Source organism: Lonchura striata, chromosome 17 (assembly GCF_050655825.1).
Source record: "Lonchura striata isolate lonStrDom1 chromosome 17, ASM5065582v1, whole genome shotgun sequence".
NCBI classification, from domain to species: domain Eukaryota; kingdom Metazoa; phylum Chordata; class Aves; order Passeriformes; family Estrildidae; genus Lonchura; species Lonchura striata.
Window position 1 is genome coordinate 6,862,900 of NC_140719.1, and position 27,429 is coordinate 6,890,328.

Here is a 27,429-nt window from a genome sequence, read left to right on the forward strand (position 1 = left end):
GGGAGATAGCCCCGCTCATGGTCGCCGCAGATAAAGAGCTCTGAGGGAACTGTGGAGTAGCGACGACGTGGGCAGCGCGGCAGATTTCTCATGCCGCTGTGGCACAGCCGTGACCTGGAGATTTCTTCCTCCCTCCGGCATAATTCAGTCTAGCACCCGGTGCCTCCAGCTAAACACCCTGGCCCGACCCTGGCATGTGCCCAGCAGACACCCACATCAAAGCCACCGCGGCTTGCCTGGCCCCTGGCCAGCAGCTACCTCTAGACAGCTTGTGCAAACCTGGAGGGAGATGAGTGCGGAGCATCCAGCCCTCAGCAGCTCCCGCCTGCTGTGGGGCAGCCGCGGCTGCCTTGGGTGTGTGGTGGGAGCCACAGCTGGGTGGGCGACTCTGCACTGGGATGGTGGTGGGGGTGCCTGTGAAACATCTGTCCCAGTGATGCTGGGCAGCTGCAGCCTGGCACTGGCTGCTTTCAGCTGCTTTGTCTCTGCTTCCCTGTGCCGGTGGTCCCTGCCTCCATGCCCCTCTGAGCCTCGGCAGAGGGGGATGAAATCTCTCTGGCAGGTGAATGTTCTGGAGAGAGGCTGGTGGAGCGCAGCACGGGAACCTTGCTGACTGGAAAAGCAGGAATAACCACCCAAACGCAACTGGTGTGGGGGGGGCTGTGGTGCTGCAGGGAGCTGGCAGCTGAGCTGCTTTGTGCTGGGTGATGCTCTGGGGCAGGTGGCCCAGATCTGCCTTTGCTTCCCAGGGTCACACACTGTGGTTCACACGTGGGTTGTCACCAGCATGAAGGCAAGGGGAGGGCTTGGGTGGCAGGGGTGAGACCAGTGTTCTTGGCTGAGCCTTTTGCTCCTGCGCTTTTGGGTGCAGCTCAGCCTCTCACAGTCTGGATATTTGGCTGCTGGGGGTGCTGTACTTGATCCTTTTTCTTTCATGAGTGTGGATGTTGGAAAGAGCATTGGGAACACATGCTCCTGCCTGGAACTGGGCTCTAACTGGTCTGTGCTATGAGTTCAGGAGAGAGTCCAAAATGCTTTCAGCCTGATGCCTGGTCTGGCATGGCTGGTAGTGGGCAGAGCTACTGGTCTTATTTGGTTTTGGAATTGTCTGGGTGAAATTCATACCCACAGCATAGGAACTCTTCCTTGGGGTGCAGAAAGCTCCTGATGCAAGAGTGGCATGGTGGGAGCAGAAGAGCTGAAGCCCATCAGAGCTTCTGTCTAGAGAGCTTGCTGTTCCTGGCCCTGGTTGTCCTGTGTGCAGGGACTCATATGGTTGGGTGCTGGACCACAACTCGTGCAGCTGTGACCTCTTGGACACACTGAGAGCAGCAGAAAGACCCTTCTGGGCTGCAGCAAACTGCATCACATCCTTTTCTGTGCAAAAGAAAACAGTGGAGTGGGAGAGGCTGCCTGTGGTGAGCTGCTGGCTGCTGCATCCCTCAAGGAACCTGGGCTGTAAGGGAGCCCATGATGCTACTGTGCTGTGGATGCAGCCAGCCTGTTGCCTCAGGGATGCTGAGACAAGGAACCATAAGGGGTTCTGCCCTTGCTGGTGGTGCCAGTTCACAGGAGTCTATGGAAGCAGCAGTGCAACCTTTATAGTGAACAGTGAACAATGAGGATCTTATGGGATGCAGGGAAAATGATAGGGGCTCAGTCTAACACCTCGTGCTGTGCCTGGCTGCTCTCCAGAGTCTGTTGAGGGGCTAGGTGAGGTGGTGGGTGCTGTCTACCGGGCTGAACCCTGGTCCAGTCACTCACTCCCCGTGCTCCTTAGTGCTGCAATGCTGCCAAGTTGCTGTCTTGCAAACAGCCCCTGTACATACATGTGTGTGCTGTGCCTGGCCCAGCAGGGAACCTGTCTACAGGGCTGTGTGAACCCTGATACAGCATTTGGGGGGAAATTGTGGGCTTCACAGAGACCTGGTGAAGATCTCTGGTGGAGAAGGGCACAGGAAAGCTCTCCTACAGGCCTATCCTAGCTTTGTTGCTTATTTCTTTTTGCTTTTCATTCCTTGCCTGCCATTTGGAAGCCTTGTATCAGCAGCCTTACAGCTGCCTAACACATTGTGATGGTTGTGTTGCAGCAGGTGCCTCTAAGGAGCCCTGCACTGAGGCTGCTGAGGTGTGCACCCCTCCACACCCCCCGACCTGATTGCTTCTGACATAGTCATGCTCAGACTCAGGCTGAGCCCAGACCCTTCCTGTCTGATGCTGGAGCAGAAGCCCCACAGGGTGAAATGCAGCTGCTGGAGGAGGCAGCAAGAACTGTGGATTTGGGGGTCTTGGAGGTGAAGCTGTTCCCAAACAGCTCCTGGGTGCAGTGGCACTTTTTACACTGTATAACTTTCCCATATGCACAGGCATCCCCAAGGCTGAAGGGAACTTTGACTCTGGCAAGGCTAGAAATGAAACGTGGATAACATCGCTAGGCTAGCGTTGCTAGAGGAATTAAGAACCAAGCAACTGCATCCATAGGAACCTCAGTTCTTCCCTTATCCCTCTGCACATCGAAGTTAATTGCATTTCCAACTGACACATCAAGCTGTCCTGCCACGGTCCTCTGCGGCAAAGTCAGCGCATCGTGGTTGCTCTGGGATATAAACCTCACCTCTGGTGTCTCGCTCTCTTGGGGGATAATGTCTTTCCCAGGGCTGTTTGTGGTATGGTCAGGTCTTAAGAGCCCAGGGCTCAAGCTGAGTTGTCTTGTCAGGTCTTTACGGGTATCTCTTGAAGGTGAGACTTGTCAGGCTTAAGCAGTGGATGAAATTTTTTTAATGGGTGTTCAGCAGCCACTGTGGAGATGCTTAAGGGCATAAATTTTTTAAGAGCATAATGGATGTTAAGCTCTCAAAAATAAATCCTAAGTCTCTCTAGCCTGTGTTTCCCAAGGTATTGGCGGCTAGCTTAAAATGAGAGAGCAAGCAAAATGAAATAAAAGGCTTTTAGATGGTGCAGATCACCAGTGTGGAGCTTCTACTTTCTTTGTAAGTCTGAGTTAGCACTTTGGGATGCTGAGGGTCAGGACAGGGAGGTCTTAATTCCTGGTTGGTTCTTTGGGGACCCAGACTGGAAAGCAGCATTAAAGGGTTTCCTCCACAGCAGGAGGATTGGTAGGGCAGAGTGGGCAATGCTGAGTGCTCTGGCCCAGAAGACTTGGTGGCAACCAGAGAGGTGGAAGTTCTCTGGATGAAGCAGAGCCAACAAAGTCTGGGTGTGAGAGGTGGGCTGGTGCCTTCCTCCTTCGAACAAGAGGCAGGAAGATCTGGACAGAGCAGCTCTGTGCAAACAATTCCAGGGAGATGACAATGAAGATGTGAGGTGCCAGGGCTTCCTCTTCCACCCTGCCCAAGTGAGCTTTTCCTGTGGAAGTGCCAGCCCTGTGCAGGGGTTTCACCCAGTCCTTGTTGCAGGAGGAGCTGGGACAGCAGGAAGGAGATGTTCCCTGCTGGCTTGTGCAGTGCCCCAGAGATGGGAAATGGAGAGGAACTGGCTTCATCCTTCCCCAGCCACTGCTACCCCCAGGCTGGGTATCAGAGCCACTCGTTCTCTCTCTCTGGCTACAGCAATGGGGAGGAAGTGGAAGAACGCTGTGCTGGCATGGGCAGCACTGCCAAGGGCTAGGAAGTGACAGCCCAAAACTTGTTTGATGTTGTTTTCTTCTCCCACCACTGCAGAAGGGAGAACTGCAGGAGCATTTATGCTTGTCTCCTCCTGCCCAGAGGAGCTGGCTCAGAAAAAGTGGGAGCAGCCCTGGTCCCGTGAACAACCCTGGGAGGTGGCATGAATGCAAATGTTGGCATCCTGCAGCACTGCACCTCTGTGTTGTTCATGCCAGCTTCCCTCCCATATCTGGTTGGAAACATTCCTGCATTTCCCATGAGGTCAGCTCTGCTGTGGCTCTGCTCGCTGAGGTCAGCTTGTACCTGCTGAGGGCTTGGCCCCATTTTATAGAGCTTTTCCATGAGGTGTGCCCTGGGAATGCCCTCCCCTGGGCTGTGGTAACAGTGCTTGGAGATGAGCAGTGCTGGTGCCTTCAGGAGGCTGAGAAAGTTGAGGTGCTGAGGTGATTTGCACCTGGAATTTCTGTTCCTTTCTCCTCCTTACTGGGATTAGGAGGTAGGTGTTGACCCACTCTGAGGTGACAGGTTCGGAAACATCAAGTTGTGAGGGCCTTGGTGGCATGAAGAAGTAAGAAAAGTAGAAGATTTGGAAATGACCAGGGAAAAAAATACACCTTGATGTATGGGTTGATGGAGAAATATTATCTGCTGCCTTGCTACTTCAGCCTAACCCGGTTCCTTAGTTCAGGTAGTGATTGGTGTGTAATAATGGGAGTAGCAAAAATATGTATTTCTGATGTGGGCTGGGCCTGCTCAAAGGGCTGTTGTTTATGAAGTCTGACTTCCTTCCTTCATCTCAAAGACACCTCTGGATTCTCTGTCCCATCACAGCTAAGCCAAAGGACAAAAGGCTCTATCTTCCCCTCTTCCCTAATAGCTGTGAGGATCAGGGCTCTGGCTGCTCCTTAAAAACAGAAGGTGTGTCTGCACCAAGAGCCTCTGGCAGGAGGCTGGCATGAAATGTTCTTCCTTGCTCTGTTTTGCACATTCAGATTCTCTTTCCTGCTTCTCCAGCCCTCTCCAAGCACTGCTCACCCCTGCTCAGGCTGGGAGAGCCTTTCTAGGTGATTGCTGCTGGAGTGATTGGAGGTGGGAGGACACCTCCTACCCAGAAGAGTGTGCAAGTTCTCTGGGCTCCCAGCTGCTCTGGCTGCTGCTGACAGGAGGGACTGAGCAGGGGGTTTCTTCTCCTTGGCACAGCTGCACTGGGGCTCTCTGCATCTCCCAGGAACCAGGCATAGCAGCTCTTCCCCAGATGGAGGACAGGACCCTGGGGGTATTGACCGTCTGCTGCTTTGCTGCCCCAGAAAAGCCTGAAGGCTGTTCAGTGCTGCTGTTCTGCATTGGACTGCAACAAACCCCATGCTCCCCTCTGTTATCCCTGAAGATGGATGCAGATGACTCCCCTCCTGACATGTGCATGATCTGTGTGTGCTTGGCTCTCCTCTCTTCCTGGGCAGCTGGCAGGTTATTTTTGGTTCTGGAGCAGCCCAGATCTGGTTTCTGCTGGGGTGAGTCCCTGCCCAGCACACCTCTTGCATCCTCCAAGCTTGTGGGAGGTGAGGAGCAGTCTTCCCTTGCCCACATGTCAGCTGGAGCTGACAGGGATGCTCCAGTAGTCTCCTGCTGAAGGGCTCATCTGGCATCTCTGTGGAATGGCTGGGGGAAGGAGGCATTGGCCAGGTCTGTGGGGACTCACCTGGATGTGGCAGCCTGGGAAACCTGATCCGTGGGCCTCTTTGGGAGGAAAGGGATGGGCAGGAGCAGCTGGTGCTCTCTCAGGGCTTGGAAATCCAAGCCAACACCTCGTCACGTGCATCCCTCTTGGCTCACAGTCTGGAGGAACAGCATCCCCCTTCCCTCAGCTTCTGGCCTCCTGCCAGTGTCCTGCAGGGAAAACCCCTTCAGAAGGGCATTGTAGGGGCTGAAGGGTTTTCTGGGGACAGCCCTGGGGAGATGCTGGAGACCTCCTGCCCTGTGTCTCCTTGGGAAGGCCTCACTTGCAAGGCTGTTCCTTCTCTTATGCTCTGTGCAACTTCAGCATTTTCTTAAAATCAAGATTTGTCCCAGCAATCCTGGAGCAGGGCTTTGTTCCACTGCAACAGGGTACTCCTCAAAACATCCTCTCCACATCTGCATGGTGGGATTTTCAGAGGTCCCTGCTTACCTGTAGGGGGACAGAGGATAAATGCAATCAAATAAATGTTTTTCATATGTTAGACACAGGTTGAATATTTTCTGGGCACCCTGGGCTGTGTGGAAAAGTGAGGCTGATTGTTTCTCTGTGCCCAGCTGTCTCTGTAGGCTGGTGGAGCTGAGCACCTTGCTGCAGGTGAACATCATGATGGAACTGGGCCTGCAGGAGGTATTTTGAGAGCAGGTATCCACAGTGGATGTGTGTCCCCAGCTGCATTGCTGGTGGTGCCTACAGAAATCATTATTTAAGGCTTTTAGTAGGCTGGTATAATGTTTATTCCCGTATTTAATCCTATGTCCCATACAGGTGCTCGAGAGCCTGTGTGCCCAGGAGTGGAGGTGGGGTAAGAGCCCCTCACCAGGCAGTCCTGGCTGCCATGGCTAAGGACACTGCATCCAAACAATGCTGAGGAGAGTGAGACTAAAATCATGGTGCATATACTTGTAAGGTGGTAGCTGGCAGAGATGGGCTGCCAGGGATTCTGCAGGTCAGCCTGGGTGTCAGAGCTGCCCTGATGTATCCTGGGCACCAGCAGAGGCTGCATCTCTCCCTGTCCAGTGCTTCCTATCCTCAATGGCACAGCTTTTTCTCACTGAAAATTGTGTCCTTTTCTCTGGGGAGGGAGCATCAACACATCCTCCCACGCTCCTGCTCATCCCCTTCCAACAAAATGCTGCTCTGACGTTTCTCTCTGCTCCTGGCAGGGAGTGAAGCTGTTTCCAGTCCCTGACTGGGGCTTGTGGTGTAAGCAGACAGGTCTGGGCTCTTGTGCACTGAGCATCCTCCTTTTTTGCTCCATGTTGGGTTTCTGACTCACTTCTCAGGACCTGAGAGCCTGGCTCCTAACTCTGCAAGACTGGCTCCTGCCAGCTCTTCTGTGGGAGAGCTCATCTCCCCATGAGCTGAGGGTCTTATGCTGTTGAAAACAGAACCAAATCAACTGTGAATAGGCTTTAACTTACTATTCAGGAATACAATAAAAAATCAAAGAGATGCTACATCTCCTTTGACTGTCTGTGTGCCTGGTTTCCTTTGTTGCAGGTGACTGAAAGAAAGAAAACAGGTTTGTTATGAAAGCACCAGGTCCAAACTGCCCTGTCTGGCAATCTGGAAACCAGGAGGTATAGAGATGCTGGCTTGTGTGGACCGGGGCTGCTGTGGGTGGCACCAACACAAGGCTGAGACTGGTGGCTCTGTTGCTCCAAGTTGGCTCTGCAGGGTGCAAAGAGCAGCTGAGATCTGCATGGCACAATATTTTTGATGTGGGAGGCTTTGTCCAGCCTTCATCCCTGCCCAAGCTCTTGCATAGGACAAGCTGCCTCCTTGTGCCTCCTGCTTTTTGGCTCTACAACATGGAGAACATCTTCTGCCCCTGTGTTGCTGGTCTGTGATCTGTTTCTTCCTTGGTCTGGCTAGTATGTTGGTGGGCACAGCCTTTGGCAAAAATCAACTAGATCAAGAGCAAAATTCAAATGCACAAAGCAAAATATTTGCTGTGAGGAATCCTAGGGCTGTTCTGTTCCACCAAGATGTCTCATGGGATGTGTGGTAGGGCGACAGGGTTACTGTCAGGAGGGTGGTGCTGAGCAGGGAGAAGGTAAGGGGTCCATCTTACAGAGATTAATTCCAAGGATGCTGCTTTTAGGGTGAGCTTGTTGGCAGGGGACTGAGTCCCAGCCCTGTGCACTCCCTCAAGCAGTGCTCCACGTCCAAACCCTTCTCTCCTCTCTGGTTTAGCTGGTGCACAAGCCATGGACAGCCAAACAGACGTCCCCTGCTGCACTGGGCTCGGGAGGGGAGGCAGCAGCGTGGTCCATCCTCGGCCCCACGCGAGCTCCTGCCCGCCCCGGGTGTGGGTGTGGGCAGCAGCCTGTGGTTAGGCAGGCATTGGACCTGAATGCAATGTGAACTCAGGCTTCTCTTTTGAAGTTTGACACCCGGGATTTTCCCCACCCACCAGGAGGAGTGAAGACAAAAAAGAGCAGAAAAGAAAAAGGGGGTGGAGGGGGGAACCCTCTTTAAACTGTTGGTGAGGGCATGTCAAGGAGGTTGAAGCTAAAGGGGCTGTGGGGGAGGGCTTGGTGCGTGTCTATCTGGCCGGCCAGCTCTGACTCATGAACATGTGCAGGTACAGCCCTGCTGCAGCCGTGTTTTGGGTTGAGCCTTGCTCACCTGGTGATGCCGAGAGGGGTTTGCAGAGGCAGGAGGGAAGCAGAAGAAAGGGAAGAGCTACTGCATCTTGGCAGTGTGTAATGACCCTGAACTGTGTCCCCTCTTTTGGCCCTTGCAGTCACTCCCCCTTCCCAGCTGCATCCCAGCCTTGGAGGAATCAAGAAGGGTCCATCCAACCCTGGGGAAATCAAGAGAGCTGGGATCTGGCCCCACTGATGTAAGAGCTGCAGGATTAGGCTGCCTTAAACAACAAAGGCCTTGCTCCACCTGTCAGACAGATACCCCAGGGGCAGACTGGGAGGGTGTGGAGTAGAGGCTTCTCTTTGCAGAGGTAGGATGGGAATGTTCTCTGGTCCTGCCTGTCTGGTTTAACACTCCCAGCTGGGACTTGGATGATCCAAAAGGGAGCTTGATCTGAGAAGCAAGGCTACGACTTATTATTATTTAAAACTTCTAAAGCCTGAAGCTGCAAAGCTGTGACTTGGGCAGAGATTCACCTGATAGACTTGATCTGCCAGGGATGGAGTTGTGGACAAGGGTTGGTTATGATGCCTGTTTGTGGAAGTTTGTGCTGGTGCAGCTCCAAATGAGACCTGCAAAAGCAGCATCAGGATCCCACCCCATCCCTCATCTCCACCCAGCTGTATGCCTCAGCTTTTGGTTTGAAGTCAAAGCTTTAGGAGGTTGAATGTGGTGGCTGCCTTTGGCATCCCCAAGCCCAAGCTCGACTCACACAGTGTGTGCTCATGTCTCTGGAGAGAAATGGATGTTTTGTGAGTCTGAGTGTGGCCAGATGGGTCCTGGAGGATCTGCTGGACCTCACTGGAGCCTTGAGCGATGCCTGCACATGTGTGAAGTGACACTCAGTCTTGCTTGTACTTCAGCACCATGTAAAGAGACAAGTGAAATTCCAGTCCCCAACACCATCCTCCACCTCATCCTGTGGGGTGGGAGGGGAAGGTGCTCTTGCCAGAGCTGCTTTCACCAGGAATGACTCCATGCCAACAGCAAGTAGAAGAGGGGTTTTATGACCAGATGATGTAACATGTCCCAGTGGGAGCTCAAAACAGCTCAGAACAGCCACCCTTTCTGTGACTGCCCCATAAGGTTAAGATCAGAGATGTTTAATGGGAAATACTTCCTGCTCCTAGAACTGCAAGGAGCTGCTGATGTATTCTATGCCTAAGGAGGACAAATAGCTGGGGCATTGCCTGTGACAATGGTGTCAGGACCATGCCAAATTTTGTATGAGGTCTCTTTTGATGAGGTGAGCCCACCGTCCATGGCAGGTGGAGAAGTGCTTTGTAGTCTTGAGGCAGCTGGGGCGTGGCTGTACTGTCACCCCAAAAGCTTGGGTCCTATCTTCTTCCTTCTTCCTGGCTCATCCCCTCTTGTTGCAGACTGTGGAGCTTAGCCTTATGATTTTAGCCCACCAAATGTCATGGTCCTCTTCTCAGGGAACTTGCAATGTGCTGCACAACAAAACAACTGCCTGGCTCTGCCTGAAGGTGTCCTGCCCTTGGAGCCACAGCCATGCCAGATGCCAAAGTCTGGAGAGCAGCACTGAAATCACTATTTCAATTGGAGCTATGTGCTCCTACCCTCATGGAAGGGATGCCATGTACCAGTTCCTGGCTGCAAGAACCATGTCAGCAGAGCCAGAGGAGAGAGCTGGGGTGCCTACTAAGGGGAACAGCAATTCCTCTCTCAGTTCTGGGTCTGTGAACCACACAATGAGGGAGGGAGGTAGCCATTCCACCAAAAGGTTAAAATAAATGTGCCAGGATCCTGCTGCCTTCTGTAGCTGGTGTAGGGGAGGGAGGGAGGGAGCTGTTTGTGTAGTTGTTCATAAAAATCAAATGTGAAAGGAGTGGGAATGCTGCGGCACAGCAGAGGGCATCTTGGAGGGGAACCTGTGTGCTGCCTGCATGAGGTCCATCAGCCTTCTCCTGCTTGAGATGCTGAGCTCAGGTAATGGTGTCCCTTGAAACCCTCTCCCTTGCCCCACATAGTGTGGCTGAGGGTTTGCAGCAAAACCAAAAAATGCCTCATCCTAGAACCGTGCCTTCTGCCAACTTGTCTTATCAGACCCTGTGCGTTCGCCTAAAGCCAGTCGCTGTAGGGCTGGGGAACAGCCTGCTCTTACACTGCTCTCTTGCCTGCAGCCTGTTTGCATTCATGATTGCATCCGTGCATTAAAGTGCTTTGAGCTCCTCGTTACCAAAGTGCAGAGTCTGAGTTTTAACGAGCCACCCGTGGGAGCTGGGACTGGGAGAGATGAGCCGCCGTCCTGCTGAACCGCGGCTGAGCTTGACAACAGGCACCGCTGCCTGGAAACGGTGGGCAAAGGCTTTATTGACCACTGGAGGTCACTTTTTCAATAATGCAGTACAATCCAACTTTATTTTGTCAGTACCTTTCATGCAGGCTGCTTCTGAGCTGCTCAGCAGATCCAGTGCAAAGGCAGGGAGAGGAAAGACTTCTAGAGCTGGGGAGGTGGAGGCTGCTCAGCAGCGCAGGGTGCAGAAAAGGCTCTCGTGCCTCAGCAAGAGCCAGAGGAGGAGGAGGAGAAGAACAGAAAACAAAGCAGCCTGAATGCTGCTTCCCTGAGCTGTGGATGCACCTTCAGGCTCTCCATAAGTGAAGGAGTGTGTTTGGTGCTGGGGGGCTGGAGGAGGGGTGGGCATTGCAGAAGGGTGCTGGGGGAAGGCAGATCAGTGCAGGTGGGGCTGGGTGCTGTGAAGGGAAGGTCATCCAGCATTTCTCAGCCTGAGACAGGCAGTTGTTGGGAAATGAAGGCCCTACAGCAGCCTGGTCAGGAATCCAGCTTGCTGCAGCTGTTTGCCTTCCTAGAGTGAAGGAGCTTCAGAAACCCTGTGATTTCAGCTTACAAAAGAGGCTGGATGTGGGCAGGCTCAGGCCAATTTTGAGCAAGAAATTGTGCCTGAATCATGTTCCTTTGCTCCCTGCGTGGTGCTGAGCTGTTCCTGGGAGGTGACTGTTATGTCCTGCCTGCACTGTCTGCCTGCTCCAGGCATCGAAGCAACATTTCTGTCCAGGCTGAAACCCCACAAGGGCTTGATCAGGCACCTGCTCCCAGCCATGAATGCTGTCCATGGACAAGAAGAGCTGCGGGGCACTGTGAAAGACTGCCTTTGGTCACCCCAAAATCCCATGCAGGAGTGAGAAAGGACATCCTGTGACTCTCTGATGCTGGCAGCTGCTGCTTTTCTGAAAGCACTGGGAGGGTCTCTGTACTGGGAGGAGCAGAGTGCTTGTACACAGAAAGGGATGAAGACTGGGGGTGGAAAACCCAGCCAAAAGCCTTTGCTAAGGAGTCATGTTTCTTTTAGCCATATAGAAAGTTGGTTGAGAAGCTGGTTGTGCTAAATCTGCTATGTAAGAACCACTTTTCCTGCTGCTCTTTGGTGTTCAGGCTGATCCAGGGCCAGGAGTGGCCAGAGGTGGCCTGGAGGATCTTTGTGTCCAGGCTGCAGCCCCCTAGGACAGACAACAGGGTTGCCTCTTATGATGATGCTTGCTCAATTTGCCACCCCCTGACTCTTTATTCTGGCCTAGCTGGTTTAGAAGGTGATGTTTCCATCATCACCAAAATGAGCAAATTTGAGGATTTTGGCTAACTTGGTGTTATAATTTCTCTCAAAGGTGGGAAAGGAGTTACTGTTTTCCACATCTGTTTCTTCTACAGCTCAGGTAGGAAGGGTCTAGGTTTGCATGGAAATGTTGGCGTTGTGCTTGGAGATCTGGGCTGGGAATCAGTGCTGTCCCTCTCCCCAAATTGCTGCAGGACCTGGACACATGTGAAGACTGTGAGCATTTAACCACCACAGCAGATGGGACTGAAGAAACGTCAGAACAAATATTTAAAGATCCATTTTTATAAATCCACTTTTTGGCCTATAAACCACCATCCCCACAGCTCCCAGTGCTCATTGCTGTGAACTCCACTGCTTGCTGCTCCTGCTGCTTAGCCCTGCTGCCAACTGGCAGGGCCCAGAAACGTGCTGTTTTGGTTTAGCACTGGATTTTTCTCCTTTCCCCCAAACTCAGGATTTTATTTTATTTGTCTGTTTGTTTGTTTTATTTATGGAAGGGATTTTCCTGCTCTTGGCAGAGTGGAACAGGAAGTGATTGTTCTAGTGAGGGAGGGTGTATCCTGCTTGCTGCCCAGCCCCATCTCTCTCTTCTTGTTTGTGCAATAATTTTTACTGTCTTGGCTGTTGCTGGAGCAGCACATGGTGAATCTCTTGTGCTGGAGGCAGGAGCATTCCTTCTTGAGCTGTTTCCCAGCCCCTGTTCTAGGGCATTTTAGAAGATGGGGACAGGGTAATGTTGTTGGAGGGGAGCTCTGAGTCTCCCTTTCCTACTCTTTTACTGCCTTTTGGGGGTTCTAGGATCAGACAGACTCCAAGGCTCATTGCCATGTAGCCAGACACAGGTGGATGTCTTCCTGCTGCCTCAAATTTGTTTTGCAAAAGGCTGAACTGAGGAACATGTCTCCAGAGGGTGGCAAGGCTGGGACCTTGTGTCCCCTTTTGCTTCAGAATACATCAAGGACAGGTGCCAACTTCCCAGAAATTATCCCTGCCTTGTTTACACAGTATGGAGCACTTTCTACTTTCCTCTTCCTTTTGCTGCTTTGTCTTTCAGCCTGGTCCATGTGGAGCCAAGAACTGACGTGGCTGCTAACACGGGCAGCTCTGCTACTGAATGAGCAAAAGAAAAATAAATAGCATCTCAAATTGCAGTTTGTGTGCAATGGGCCAGGTTCCTGCTCTCTGAAGTCCTGTGACTTGGGGTAGTTCTGACTTGCTTCTGCTCTGAAAGTAAGATGGTCACTGAGCCCAGGGACATTTTGGGATAGAACCAATTTAATCACCCAGTGCTTCCGTTTCTGGCTTGTATTAAAAGCTGCTCAAACTCTCCTAGGAGAGCTGCTAACATAACTCACTGGTGTCTCTGCAGTGCTTGGAGATCCTCAGATGTGAGTGGTTAATGGTTGGACTTGATGATCTTACAGGTCTTTTCCAACCTAAACGATTCTATGATTCTATGGTTACAGAAGCTTTTAATAGCACTTAACTCCTCTGGAACGAAGTCCAAAGCAAGGGGAAATTCACAGCTGATAAGAAAAGCCATGTTGGTGCACTGGGTTAAACCCAGCATTGTGCCCTCTAATTATGCAGCAGTGGCCTGGGCTTCTGGAGTAACTGGGGAAGACAGGATGGTTGTGCTCGGCTGGAGGGAGCCAGGGCTTGATTTAGTGCCTGTTGAGATCAAGGGGCCTTTGATTTCAATGGGTATTGAATCAGGCACTGCAATATCAAATAGGCTAATCAGATAATAACTTTAGATCGTCTGACATAGATTCCTGTCCCTGAGTTGGGGCAGGCAGAGTAAATCGGGCAGCCAGTTGGACAAGGCTGAGAGCTGTGGGCTGACAGCCCATCCCTAATGAAGGGGATGTCCAGTAAGGAACAGGACAAAGATGGTCTGGTACCTGGGATGGGATGTAGGTCAGGCATTGTCCCTCCAGGCTAGAGATCCAGCACGGGGCTGTGCCTCTCTCCCACCTTACACCTGTGTGGGAGTTAATGCAGGGCTGCAGGATAATGGCTACAGAAGCTAAAGAGGGAGAGAAATTTGGGGTGATCTTGCATTGTTAAGCCCACATTTCCAGGCTTCTCCATGCTTCCTGCAAGAAAGGATTTATTTTTTGCAGTCCTTGGTGTATAAAGCATGCGTGTGGAATTGTGTCTGCTGTAAGTGGGAAGATGGGCACAGGAAGAGGTAGGATGTAATGGGATGCTGATGCTTGTGGTGGTTGACCCTGACTGGCTGCCAGGTGTCCACCAAAGCCACTATGTCACTCCCATCCTCAGCTGGACAGGGTGGAGAAAATAGAACTTAAGGCTCATGGGGTGAGATAAGGGCAGGGAGAGATCACTCACCAGTTACTGTCATTGGTAAAACAGATTTGACTTGGGGAAATTATTTTAATTTATCATCAATCAAATCAGAGTAGGATAATGAGAAATAAAAACTCAGTCTTAAAACACTTTCCCCCCACCCCTCCCTTTTTCCTGGGCTTAACTTCATTCCCAAATTATTTACCTTTTCCTCCCTCAGCAGTGTAGGGGATGGGGAAAGGGGACTGCAGTCAGTGCAGCACAAGCTGTCTCTGCTTGTTTCATCCTCAGAGGGAGGACTCCTTACACTCTTCCCCTGCTCAGGTATGGGGTCCTCCCACAGGAGACAGATCTCCATGAACTCCAATGCAAGTCCTCCCCCTGGGGCTGCAGTTCTTAATGAACTGCTGCATTGTGCATCCCTTCCTTGGGATCACAAGTCCTGCCATCAAATCTATTCCCACACAGGCTCCTCTCTCCATGGAGCCTCAAAGTGCTTCCAGGAGCTTGCTCCAGCATGGGCTTCCCATGGGGTCACAGCCTCCTTCAGGCATCCCCCTGCTCTGGCATGGGGCTCTCCATGAGCTGCAGGTGGATCTCTGAACCCCTGTGGACCTTCATGAGTTCTAGAGGCACAGCTGCCTCACCATGGTCTGTACCACAGGCTGCAGGGGAGTATCAGCTCTGGTGTCTGGAGCATCTCCTCCTGCTTCTTCATTGATCTTGGGGTCTGCAGAGTTGTTTCTCTCACATATTCTCATTCTCCTCTTTGGCAGCAGTTGCTCTGGGTGTTTTGTTGGATTTCCCCCCCCCCCATTTCTGGTTTGCTATCCCAGAGGTGCTGCTTTGTGGGCCTGTCTAGGAGCTGTCTGGAAAGGGCTTTGTTGGAGATAGGTGAAGCTCCCAGCAGCTTCTCAGAGAAGCCACCCCATACGATGCAAACCCAATACAGTGCTCCTCAAGGATGTTAAATCTCCAGGATGCCCTCTGGGGGGTAGCTGTCCTGAGACTTGAGTTTTTTCATGCTGAATCTGCCTATGCTGACAGGAAACCTGGGCTATGATCCTTTCCCAGGATGCTCAGGGAATTGTGCCCTGCTCTTGCAGGAACATGAGATATTTGCAACGTCTCTGATCTCTCTTGTGCTGCTCCTGTGGCTCCTTTACTGGGGTTCTTGGCTGTTTTTCATTTCGTACGTCCTGGGGAGGTGTGTGGTGGAGAACTGGACAGGGGCAAGATACTCTGGGTGTGGGGTATGTGTCTGCAGTGATTGCAGCATCATCTCTGCTACCAGTGCACATCTCCTCTGCTGGGAGAGGTGTGGCTACCGCAACATGGCCAGCTCAGAAACAGCCCCTCCAGCTGTCACCTGAAGCCTGGGGTCTCACCTCACTTCTGGCCTTGTAGATGAAAGGCTTTGTCTAGCATTTGGGTTTTAAATCACAAGGTCTAATTCTGAAGCCTGTTTTGTTTCCCTGCATTTGGGGAAAAAAAACCTGTAGTGTCCCACTCTGTGTGTGTTATGTGATGTCTAAGCTGAGTTTGATCCCCAGCCCATCCCACGATTGCTCTCTGAGACTGCAGGAATGTTATCTCTGAGGTCTGCACCTGCCCTGATAGACTTGGCTGGAAGTGGGTCAGTAGGTTTAAAAGTTCTGGGAAGATATGTTGTGATCGTATCAGCGTCACACCATAAAAGAAACAGGCTTGAAGTCAAATTCAAGGCAATAATGAAAACTTGGAGAGGAACGGAGAGAAGAGGCAGCGGATCAGCAGACGCAGAAATTCCTCTGGGTCCTATCAAGTGTTTTACCAATGTTAAATGCTGAGTAAAATATAGTGTCTGAGAGATCAGATCACTGGGTATTCCCTCCGGATGGGGAGATCCCGGCTTGAATATCTCTTTGGTGAATCATCTTCTGGAGCTGTCGGAGCAGAGGTCTGGCATGGGGTTATCGCTGGGTCCGACTGGCTGCTGGAGGTGACGTTGCTTCTAGGCTATTTGGGCAATCCTACTTGAAGAAGACACATAAATAGCATCATCCTGCTCTCTGCCATTAAAGCTCTGTTTCCTAAATGCTTGGATACAGCAACAACAAATGAAACTCTTCTGGGATGGCCTGAGAGGGCATTTACAGAGAAAGGGGCAACCAGAGGAGTTTTGGCAGGAGCGTGCTCTGCTGTTTTTGTCTCCATCAGGGCTTGGGGAAGGACAGGCCACGAAACTTCTTTAACAGAAGCATCTCGGGAATTTGCAAGACCCAAATCCAGGTCTTCAGCAGCTTCTGGCTATTTTGCTAGATCTTCCTCTGGGAGCTGAGAGGTGGGCTACTGGCAGAGATATCAATACAGGGAAAGAAGCAATTGCTAAATGACCTTCATGAAAGATGCTGAAGGGCCTGTGTGGCACAAGGAGGTATCAGGCCAACATGAGAGAAATTGTACAAGAAAAGCCTGTGAAAGAGATGGTCCAGTTAGATGTTTTGCTTTGCTTTTCCCTTTAATCCCTCACTGTCACTCTTACAAAGGGGAGTTTGGATGTGAAAAGACTGTCTTATGTTGCACGAAGAACATGGTGGGAGGGAGAGGACTGTGAAGCCTTCATGGTGCCATGAAGATGGCTTCTCTTCTCCAAGCTGGTCTGAAGCCATGCTATGAGAAGAGTTACCTAGTGCCTTCCTCCCTTGTCTTGGGGAGTCAGGTGTCAGCTGTAGCTGATCTTGGGGACTGCTTGCCTACATTCTTCATATGGGATCCTTTGAGAGAGTCCATGTGGACAGCATGAGTTGCAGATACTCCATTTGAAAAACTGTAGAATTACTGAGAGAGGGAGTGGGTTTAAATTGTATCTCCTGCAATAAATCGGCACAGGCTGGGTCTCCCTGCCCTCATTGAGGCATGTATTTGAGGGAGAATCCCAACCACCCTCCCTGCTCAGATTTGCTCAACCTTGCACCAGGAAAGCTGCTCTTTAAACACCAGGAGTGTTGTCTGAAGCAGTCAGCAACGCTGGGCTCGCCTGTGCTGGGCTGCTCTGCGACTTCACTGCTCTGAGTACAGACAGCAAGCTGTTCCTGCGCGTGGGCTACCGGTGCTGCCAGGAAAGCTATTCTCATTCAGGAGAGAGAAATGAGCTGTGCAAAGAGAAGGCATGTCTTCTATTGACAGGCATTGCCTACCAGTTCAACCAGTACGTGATGGTGCTGCTCCATGGAGCTGGCTCAGGAGGTTTCATGGGGATGCGCTGGATGCGGGTGACCCTTTGGGCTGTGCAGGTATTGATACAGGATCCTCCTGGCTCCTGTGGTTAAATTGGAATGGCTGGCCCTGGGTGGGATTCTGCAGGGATTCCTTGTAACAGGGACAGAGTGACACACTATGATGTGACACAGTGGAGGACACAGTCCCTTGTGTGTCATGTGGGTATTAAAAGCAATGTCCCACTGCTGCTCCCAAGGCATTTCACCCCTTCTGGCCCAGAAAGAACATGGGCGTAGAAATGCCTTGGGCTGCTTTTTGGGCTTCTGTAGTCTCTTTAACATTTTTCCTTGTGTAGTGTGTGAAGCTTGCTGAGGATGCTGCCTTCACGCTGCACAAGGAAGGTTTTATTTCAGCCCTTTGCTTGCATCTTTCAGGAGGAAACTGCTGGGAGTTTTAAAAGAAATGTCGACACAATCCTTCCTTTTGGAAAATTTCAGTTCCTGGTGGAGGTGTCAGTGTGTCGAGCAGAGTCCTCGAAGGGTTGGGCGGAGGGTGCTGGAGCCACTCCACGCTGTAGCCTGAGGGCTTTGATTTTGGGCAGAGCCAGGCTGGCAGGGTGCCGAGCTGCGGGGAGGCTCCGTGAGTGCTGGTATCTCCCGCAGATCTGGGACCTGCTCAAGTGTGTCTGCCCTGACGCCAGCCCCTGCTCCAATGGTTTGTGTGTATGTGCCTGCCCCGTGATCCCTTGGCCTGTTTCGGAGATGGGAGCTGCATGTGGCATTGCTTTCACCCCCAGTTTGGCACGGGGGAGTAAGATGAGGGGAAATTGGCCAGAGAAGCGGGGAGATTTCAAGTCATGCCTCTGGGGTGGGAGAGAAAAGCTTGACTTCTATGTATCTCGTTACAGCACACTTCCCTCTTCTTCTCCCAAAAAAGCCCCCAAAAGCTATGCAAGGAGGTGGGATACATGTCTCACTCTGACAGTCCTTGTGAGGGAAGGGATCCCAACTCATCTCTGCCTTGCCAGGGCACAACCCCTCTCCCTCCCCATTGTGGAGGTCTGTGGGGCTCCTCAGTCAGGGGCTGGCATCCCCCCTGGCCGTGTTGGAGGCCCCTGGCCCACCATGGGCCCTGTCCCCTGCCGGATGTCAGGGAGCCAGACGGGCTGCCCTGGCCATCGCAGCTGAGCTCCCAGCCCTGAACAATGGGGCCATTGAGGGGCTGGAGCTGGGGGTGAGGCCTGGCTGGCCCGGCTGTGGGCTGCGGACAGGGAGGACAGCTGAGCCCGCTTGTTCCACTCCAGCCGAGTTACAGCCCAAAATAGGCACCTGGTGGCCATTCAGAGGCTGGGCCTCTTTGTCTGGAGGCCACGGCTTGTTTGCATGTGGGGATTTTGTGGAGTATTTATGGCTGGGAGAGGGGGAAAGAAGGAGGGAGCCTGGCAGTTGTGTGACCTTATTTTTATTTGTTTTTTTGGTGTTAAAAAGGCAGGACTGATGGTATTTTTGTCCCCACCCCACATATTCCCGTAGGTGCTTATGCTTTCTTGCAAGCCAAACACTTCTGTCCTGGTGCAAGAGCAAGATGGTTATGACTACCACAATGGCTGGGCTATGGAGCCAAGGGGCAGAGAGAAGAAAAGCCCCATGGTGAGGTTATGGTGCTCCCAAAAGTCATTGACTGTGGTCAGGGAGAGGGATGAGATGTCAGCATCTGGTGAAGCCACTGCCCTGTTCCCATTTTATGTGTTTGCCATCTCCATCTGCCATCCTGGTTGCTAGTCCCAGGTTCCTGTGTGGCTGCCACAGCCACCTCCTGCCCCGTGGGGTGCACCTGGGTGTCTGCAGACATTAGTTCCCCATCCTCCTTCACCAGACCCCCTCTGATCTGCTTCTGTGAGACTGAAATGGATTCTGTCTGGCTCTGATAGACACAGAGCATCTGCTGTGCACAGTGACTGAAAATCGCGCCTCTCTGTAGCCGTGCATGGATTTAAGGACTCGACGTGAGGTGTCTGAAGGGGTGGTTGTGGATCGAGCCCACTTTGAGTTGTGCTGCTAAAAGCAGGGGTTATATCTGCATTGGGAAGGGTGTAAAATTAATGCAATGTTTGGATCAGCTCATTAACTAACTGTGCTGGTCCAAATCTTGCCCTTGGAGGCACGTGTGATGCTGCCAGAGCCATCAACATAAAGCCTCTCTGCAGCACAGCCGGGGATAGGATTTGGCCTGTTTATATTCACGGTGCAAAAAGGACCGAAGGATTAATGACTGATTACTTCTCGGGCCAGCGGGAGCCCTGGGTACCCATCCAGTGTGCAGATAAAATGCAGGGCAGACCAAGACAAAGCTTTGCAACAGAATCCTCCCAATTACCTCACCGATCTCCCCGCGCGCCGTAAAATGCACCGTCAGCTCTGCAGCCGGCTCTCAGCCCAGGGACCAAACACTTCCCGACACTGCTCCGAGCAGCTCAGCGAGGCTTCAGGGAGAAAAGCCTCATTCTCCCTCTGCCTCACCCCTCTCCCTGACCTGGGCATCGTTTGCAGGTGGTTTGGTGAGGCATTGGCTGGTCCCTACCTGTCTGTGCATGTGTCTGAGCATCCTATCGGCCCCCCCAGCGGAGCCTGCGCGTTGGATGCAGTTTCTATGGTTACTGCAGCTCTCGGGCCCGGGAAGAGCAGTTGGATGCTGGAGCTGGCAGGATCGACGTCTCCCTCTGGATCAGCCAGAAACTTGACAGGGAGTGTGCAGGAGTGACAAAGAGGAGGAGAGAGGGAACCCAGGAAAAAACCCTGTGCCTGCTGGGTGCAGGGGTTGCCCCCAACAGGCTGTCCTCCAAACAGGCTCCAACACAGAGAGGGGGAGGGAAAAAAAAAAAAAGGATGATGAGAAAATTACAGTTCTGGTGCTCACATGAAGGTGACATTTGTTGTAGCATCTCTAACCATCGATTCAGGAATCTAAACACATGGAAGTTTTAACTGCTGCCAGAGCCTGACTCTTCTACCCATATTTGTTTTCTCCCAGCCCTTCTTTCCTCTTATTTAATTCTTTAAGGTTTTTTTATCTTGATATTTTCCTTCCTACACACACAAGTTTCCTCCCTGTGTCCATATATTCCTCTTCTGTTGGTTAGGCTAAAAGTTCAAGGCATGTTTAGACCTCACCACATGTGGTATTGATGGCACTTGGGAATAATTGGGAGTTTTTTGGCAGCCTTGCTGCTGTGGCCACCCTGGTGTCCTGCTGATGGATATGAGCAATGATGTGGTGTGCAAGGATGAAAACCCAGTTGTGTGTTTTTACATCTGCAATCAGGGACTCCCATTGCCCCATCATTTCATCTACCCTGCCCCAAATACTCACTGTGCCCACCAAATTGGGTTCAACTTCATAGGCTGGACTTGCAAAACCCTTTCTTTCTGGCTTGGCCACTTCACCTCCTCGGAACAGTCTTCAGACAGGGCAGTGCCTCCGAAACACACGTGCTCTAATAGGCATCTCCATCCCTGCTCTTATGGGCAGGGTGTGGGGACAGGAATGAAAATAATTAAGCCAAAGGCTTGGGCAATGAAGGGCTCTCGCCCTGACCTGCTTGGGAGGTAAGTGGGAGCACAGGTCTCCCTGTGCTTCCCAGATGAGGAAGGCTGCTCGCCCAGGGAGCTCTCAGTGAGCCCTGAGCCAGTCAGACTGGCTCTCCCATCTCCCCAGGGCAGCGCTGAGCACTGCAGAAGGGGTTGCAATGGGTTATGGCTGTCCCTGAGTCAGAGAGGAGAGGGCAGGCAGGAAAGGGAAGGATTTGCAGAATTCTGGCTGTTTCCAAGTCTGGCAAGTTGAAAAAAAAAAAAAAATCCCTATTATGCCAGGCACCTCACCCTGCTTGGTGCACCGGAGTGTCTTGTGGGTGGAGAATGGATGGAATATGAGTTGAGTGGCTCTTCTGGATTTGCACTGGGGATTTCTGCTGTCCTCAAAACACACTGTCTGGCCCTGCCCACCTTGTGAGTGGGGCCAGTGGCTCTTCAGACTACAGGGGTGGCAAGTCTCCTCCTCATAAAGGGCCAGCCCAGCTCCTTGCAGAGGGGAGAGGCAGCAGTGCCTGGGGAGATGTTACATGACTTCTGAGCTGTGGCCTAGTTTCAAGGGAGCCACTGCCCTCAAAACTGTCCGGCCCTTTCCCCTCACCTCCTCCATGCACTCACATCACCACTCACCTTCCTGACCTACACTGGGACTCCTTGCTAGGCTGACAACTGATTCACCCAGGCAGAACATTCTGGACTGATCGGGCAGATTCCTAGGTCCCAGGACAGGTTGGGGATACTTCTTCAGTGAGGTGGTTGCAGTTGCAAAGGCGCTTTCCTCTGTCTCTCAGCTGGATGAAGACCAATACCCAATATGCTGAGCCCTTCTGTCTGAGGCTGTGCAAAGCCTGGGCTGGATGCAGAAGGGGTCAGCTCTGACTTGGGTGTTTCCACAGGGGCAACACCACGGGTGTTCCCGAGGGGACATCACAGCATCTGCAGCAGCACTGGATACTCTGCTCTAGGACCTACCCATTCTCTCTTGATTCTCTTGGGTCCTTTGGGAGGTTGTGAAGCAGAGCAAGAAGTAGCAATTTACCCCAGACCCTGTAGCTCAGTCTCCCTGCCCTGACTTTGCTAGATGGACTCTGCAGCCCTGGCAGCCAGCACATTCCTGCCAGCAATTCCCAGGCTTCTGCCACCACCACAGATGTCGGTGGGAAGCAGAGAACAGGGTGTCTGCAGGCCCCCAGCTCTCTGAATCACCTGCTGAGCCCTTTAGTTGCTGGGACTTGCAGCTGCTTAAGCTGTGTTTACCCTTCCCCAGTCCCTTTTCTCCCTTTTCCCCAGGCAGACTGAAGCCAGACAAGAAAGGGCAGATGCATCTCCCCCTCGACAAGTCGCTGCAGGTGAGCCGGGAGCTGCTTGGCACGCACACCTGAGCCACCTGGGCCTCCTGCTGTGTTAACCATTTTGTGCAGGCAGGCAGGAGCAGCGCTGCAGCGGGGCTGGGCAGCTCGCCAGGGAATGCGTGGGAGCAGGGGCCGGGGGATGCTTCGGGGAGAGGGAACGGCCCCAGTGAGGATCCTCTTCCTGTGGCTGCAGGCGTCGAGTCGGGCCACTCCCAGTCTGGATCGGTGGCTCACGGTGGCCTCTAGAAATGGAACATCAGTTTTCATATTTTCCTTCCTCCTGCCTTGCTCTTTGCAGAAGGGAGCCCCTGGAGAACTGGGTCCATCTGGGAGCAGGGGACAGAAGGCAGAGCTGGGCAGTGTGCAAGGTGTTTTGCACCACTGGAGCTGGGTGAGATGGGTAAGGTTCCCTCCTAGCCCAGAATGCTGGATGGCTCGTGTCTCCTCAGCTGAGCTGGACCCAGACTGGTCCCAGTTAGAGGTGTGTTCTGGCTTGACATTGAAGCTGGACTCCCTGGAGGGCATCATGCTCTCTGAAAGGGATCACACCTGCAGTGCTGTCCATGTGCTTTCTTTGGGTTTCAGTGCACCTGCCTGGGTGGCAGTGGGAACAATCTCTTGGAACTGGGTGCGGGTATCCATCTTCAGGAAAGCTGCTCAGAAAGTAGCCTGGTTTTCTGAAAGAACAAAAGCTTTACTGAATGTAAGACTTTCCGTCCAATCTGCTTTCCTGGTCATGAAGGAGCCATGGTGACTTCTGTTGAAGGAAAGGAAACCATTTTGATTCCATGTTCTGAAAAGTGTTTGAAATACAATGGAGAATGTCTCTGTATTGGTTTTCAGCCCAGGTAAAGGGCAAAAGTTCTTGATTGATTTATATTTCAAACCTCTCTCACCCCATTGTCTGCCTGGGGTTCCAAACCTCAAAGTGTCCAGCTCCAAGACAGTATTTTGCACATGGGTTCATTTGGATTAAATTCAAGGCTGTTTTTATCTGCTTCAGGTAAATGTCATTGTGATCCTTTTGGTGTCACTTTGCTGTTCCCAAGTAGGTTCCTAGAGAAATGGTAGGAAGCTGAACATGTACATACATCTCTGAAGTACTTGGGTATTTCCAAATGATGCAACCTCAGATTCCTTTCCCACCTCCCCCTGTTCCTCTTTGCTTTAGCCTTTTTTAGTCTCAAAGATCAGCTTGTGTTTGGTTTTTTTTGTACTGTTTTAGACTTCGTGAGGCAGAGCCTTGCCTGTGGGGTGGAGATGGGCATCCCAGAGTGAGGGTGATACAGGCAGGATGACTGGGGAAATGCTGACCCTTTGGGGAGACCTTGTTCCCTCCTCAGCCTGTAGGGCCATCTGTGATTCTGGCCTGACTGTGAAATGCTCCCCTGGCCAGGACACATCACCAGGTGAGAAATAACATCAGATATTTGCATGCAAGCTAAGCCCATGGATCAGGCTGAAGAATGCTGAAGTGCTGTTTCGTGTGCAAGACCAGTTGCCTTTCCACCAGGAGAACCCATCTGTGTGTTAAAACAACAATTTAAGTAATTTGTTGTTTAGATGCTCCATAAACCCATGAATTTTGGCCATTGGTGGCCTTTACTTGCTGGAAGATCCTACGTTTCTACCAGGCGTACCCTTCTAATTGTGTGTGTGTCAGTATAACAGTGCTAGGTGACCTCTGAGCCCAGTGTGGGACTGCTCTGGTGAGGGGTTTTGCTTGCTGAGGCTTTCACACAGGCTGTTCTCCCCAAAACTTGCCCTGTTGCTGAACGTGTGCCAATGAACCAGCCCAGGGAGGGACTGTTCCAGTTTTGCTCATCCTCCAGACCTGTAACCAGCTGGCAGCAATGTCAAACATGACTTGTCCCTGTAGACAAAGTCACGCTCGACATCACTGTAATTAATCTGATTCCTCGAGGTCGTGGTTCGAACATAACCTAATTGTCTTGGGGAGGCAACACCCTCTGGATCACATGGTGTCTCCTCTCAGGTGTAGGTACTTTGTGAAACCTGGGGAGCAGCTGAACTCAGAGGGGTCTCCTGAGCCTGAGTTCTCTCCCCAGTGCTGGGGACTCCAAGTGAGGGGTTTGGAACTGCAGTAGAGCCATGGTTTCATGTGAAGACTTGCCTTTCTGCTGCCCACCTGCCTATGCAGCACAGTCTCCCTAGGAAAAAAAAAATTGTTTGAAAATTTGTTTGCTGCTGGGAAAAGAGGCAAGCAGGAAGTTTGTGCTCTCTGCTGGGATGTGGGACTGGAATTGTGAGCCCAGGGAAGGGAAGGAGACATATTTTCCTGTCTAATAAAATCCTGCCCTCCTACTGCATAGAACAAACCCTTGTGAAATAACTTGTCAGAAATCTCCATCAGGGCTCAGTCTTTCTGAGCCCTCCTCTGGAATAAAGAGTGATGGCATCTGTAGCTTTTGGTGGGCTGGGGGGACCTTGATGCTCCATGGGGGACTGGCATGGTTTGTTTGCCCTGAAGGCTCCATCCTCCCCTGGACAGACCTGGGTGGACATTCCCTTGGGTCCTGCTGTTCCCCACAAAAGCTCTTGTTTTCATTGTGCTGTAACAAGGCATCTGGGGCTGTGTTCCCACCAGCTCTGCCCTGTGAAGGGACACGCGTGGTGGAGGAGACGGGGAACTCCAGTGCCTTGGTTCTCTATTTCCTCTGCTGGGGTTTTATTTCCTGAGCAGCTACAGTTCATTGCACAGGCAATGCCCTGCGCTAGAGCCTTTGCACTGATTTTGTACATGAGGCTAAGACCCCAGTCTCTCCATTTGTCCTGCTGCCACTCTCCTAAAACCCATGGGGGAAGGAGTTTGGGCTCCCTATTTTCAGGGAACAAGAGTCCCGGTGGCGAGGCTGGGATGTGAAACAAGCCAAGCGTTTTGTTTTGTAGCTCTGTACATGGCAGCGTGGCTAAACGCGGAGGCAGATTTCAAGGCACGGTCGTTTAACTACACTGGGAACGTCTGATTCCAGGCATGCTTATTTCACAGATTTTAGTTGCACATTTCCTGGGCAACAGTTTTGCAAATGTAATTCTGCAGGTAGGCTTTGGGGGCTGAGGGCGGCGGGTGCAGCTGGGCGAGCGCTCGCTAGCAAAGGAACATGAAACCCTCTTCCCCCTGTGCCTTGTGGGTTCGGTGTTGTTTTGTTTTCCTTCTTCAAGTGGAGAGTTGGGAAACATCTGAGACCAATACTGGGATAGAGTGGGAGGAAGGGGAGACTTTAAAGTCCTGGTCAAGATAATGGGAGCAGTTTCCTTTATGGATTATGAATTTGCTTTCACAGTTTGGCTCTAGTTTGTTTGTAGGGAACATGGTTTGGCTCTCATTGTCTTCAGCAAATCTTCAGAGAGATGACCAGTGAAACACAAGAGATAACTCAAAAAAGTGAAAGACAGACTCAGAATTTGGCTTTAAGGGACCCATTCTGTTGCTTGTTAGTGGGTCAAATTTTGGAGCTCTGACTCAGGCTGAACTTTCAGTGGCTTTTGCACCTGGAGATTTAAATATCTGTCTGCAGGGGAGGTGAACACCAAACGGCATCCCTAGCTGCAACTCCTTAAGACGTTACCTCCCCCTTCATCCCCTCCAGCTGTTTATTATTTCCCTTCTGCTGCTGCTTACCACCTCCACGGTGTGTCAGAAGAACGGGACATGAATGCTCCCACCTTCAGCACAAAGTCTGGCAGCGGCTTGCAGCTTCCTTGCAGCTGCTGGGGAGAGGGGTTTTAGGCAGAGCTGCCAGCCTTTTGCCCAGGAGCCTCGGAAGAGAGTGCGAGAGCTGTTCCACCGGCGCTGCGCCGGCAGCGGGAGCCTCCGGCACAGGGGAGCAGATGAACAAGCTGCCGGGGGTGGCAGCGGTGGTGGTAACATCTGGACCCACCCGAGGAGAGCACATCTCCCGATGCTGTAAGTGCAGGGCTGGGACCTTTCGCTGCTGAGCTGCCCCTGCTCCCACCGAGTTCAGCAAGAGTTCGGGGTGCTCAGCCTCTCGCAGGTGCGGGGTCGTGCAAGCCGCTGGCATTGGGTTTGATGGGAGCCACACCTGAAGGAGCGCGCTGGGACTGCTGCCTGCCGGGCTGCGCGAGTCCCTTTGGGATGGCTCCTGTCAAGTCCCCAGCCACAGCCTATTCCAGTGCAAGAGGGAGTCCACTGGAGCCAGCTCTTCCTGGGATGAGAAATGGCTAAAGAGCCACAAATAACCTTTAAAAAGAGTTGCTGTAGAAGCCAGAGAGTCCCAGGGGAGCCAGAGCCTCCCCCCACCTCCCTTTGCTGGCTGGCGGGGGGCTGCGAGCAAAGCATTCCCATGGCTCCGTGCAGGGACACAGCCCCGCCGCCTTGCCGCAGCCAGGGAGGCATCGCTGCTCTGCCAGCTCCCTCTTCCCTCCCTTTCATCTTTTTTTCCTCCTCCCGAGTCCCCCCCCCCAGCCTCAATCCGACTTGAAAATCTCAAGGCAAATCCTGCTAAATAGGGAGATTTCGCCCGGCTGCGTCCCTGCCCTCCCTGGTCTCTCGCTCCCTTTGCCGTTTCTGGCCTGCTGGGTTTTGTGTTTCAGTTGTTATAAATAAAGCTCCAGGCACTGATTTGGGTATACAATGACACCTTGTGTTATTAGACAGCACAGGACAGAGTTTGCAAGGGGAGCCTGCTCGCCCTCCCTCTCCTCCGCTGCCTGCGGTCTGCGGGCAGCCTCGCTCAGGCTCGGGGGTGGCTGGCAGCAGGTGCTGCTGCCTCCCTGCTGCTGCCCAAAATCACAGCCCCCCGACAGAAAACCCACCCCAGAGGATCTCGGCTCCTGCTTGGACCAGGCAGGGTTTAAACAGAAGTGGCGGTGGGAATTTTTGCGCTTAAAGAAGGGAGGCAGAGGATGATGAGAAAACTCTGGACTCCCCCTGTTTTGTGCAAAAAGTAGGTGGGAAGGGTTTGCAGGGGTGAAGTCAGGGATGTCATTGTCACCCATCACCTCAGCCCTGCTGGGAGTGACCTCAGCTTACCTCCAGTCACCCAGTGCTGTGGAGCTGGGCAGGATTTCACCCTGTAGCTCTGTCACCTGGATCCTTCCCTGCCTGGCAGAGGTGGGATCTGAGCATCCTTTCCCCTCACATTGCCACACTGCATTCTCAGCCCCCAGGAAGGGTTTTGGCTGGGGAAAGACACTCCACACCAGCCACTCACTCATCTTTCTCTCCCTGGGGATGAGCACTGGCTGGAGTGGGGGGAAACTGAGGCAGACCCTGGGCCATGTGCCTGGTTTTGGCTCTTGGCATTTCCCCCCTCACTTCAACACTGAGATGTGGGGACAGAACCCTGGGGCAGCTTTTTTTGAGTTATGTGTTGTGTTTGT

The 27,429-nt window shown here is 52.3% G+C and overlaps 1 long non-coding RNA gene across 5 annotated transcripts in view; it reads left to right on the forward strand.

Annotated features, from left to right (window-relative positions):
* The window catches only part of LOC144247411 (uncharacterized), a 120,444-nt gene that overhangs the window by 6,886 nt on the left and 86,129 nt on the right, over nt 1-27,429 (forward strand). For all 5 annotated transcript variants that reach the window (XR_014958778.1, XR_014958780.1, XR_014958779.1 and 2 more), the window contains exon 3: nt 1-27,429. This exon is cut by the window's right edge and continues 3,001 nt beyond it. This is a non-coding gene — a long non-coding RNA (uncharacterized LOC144247411).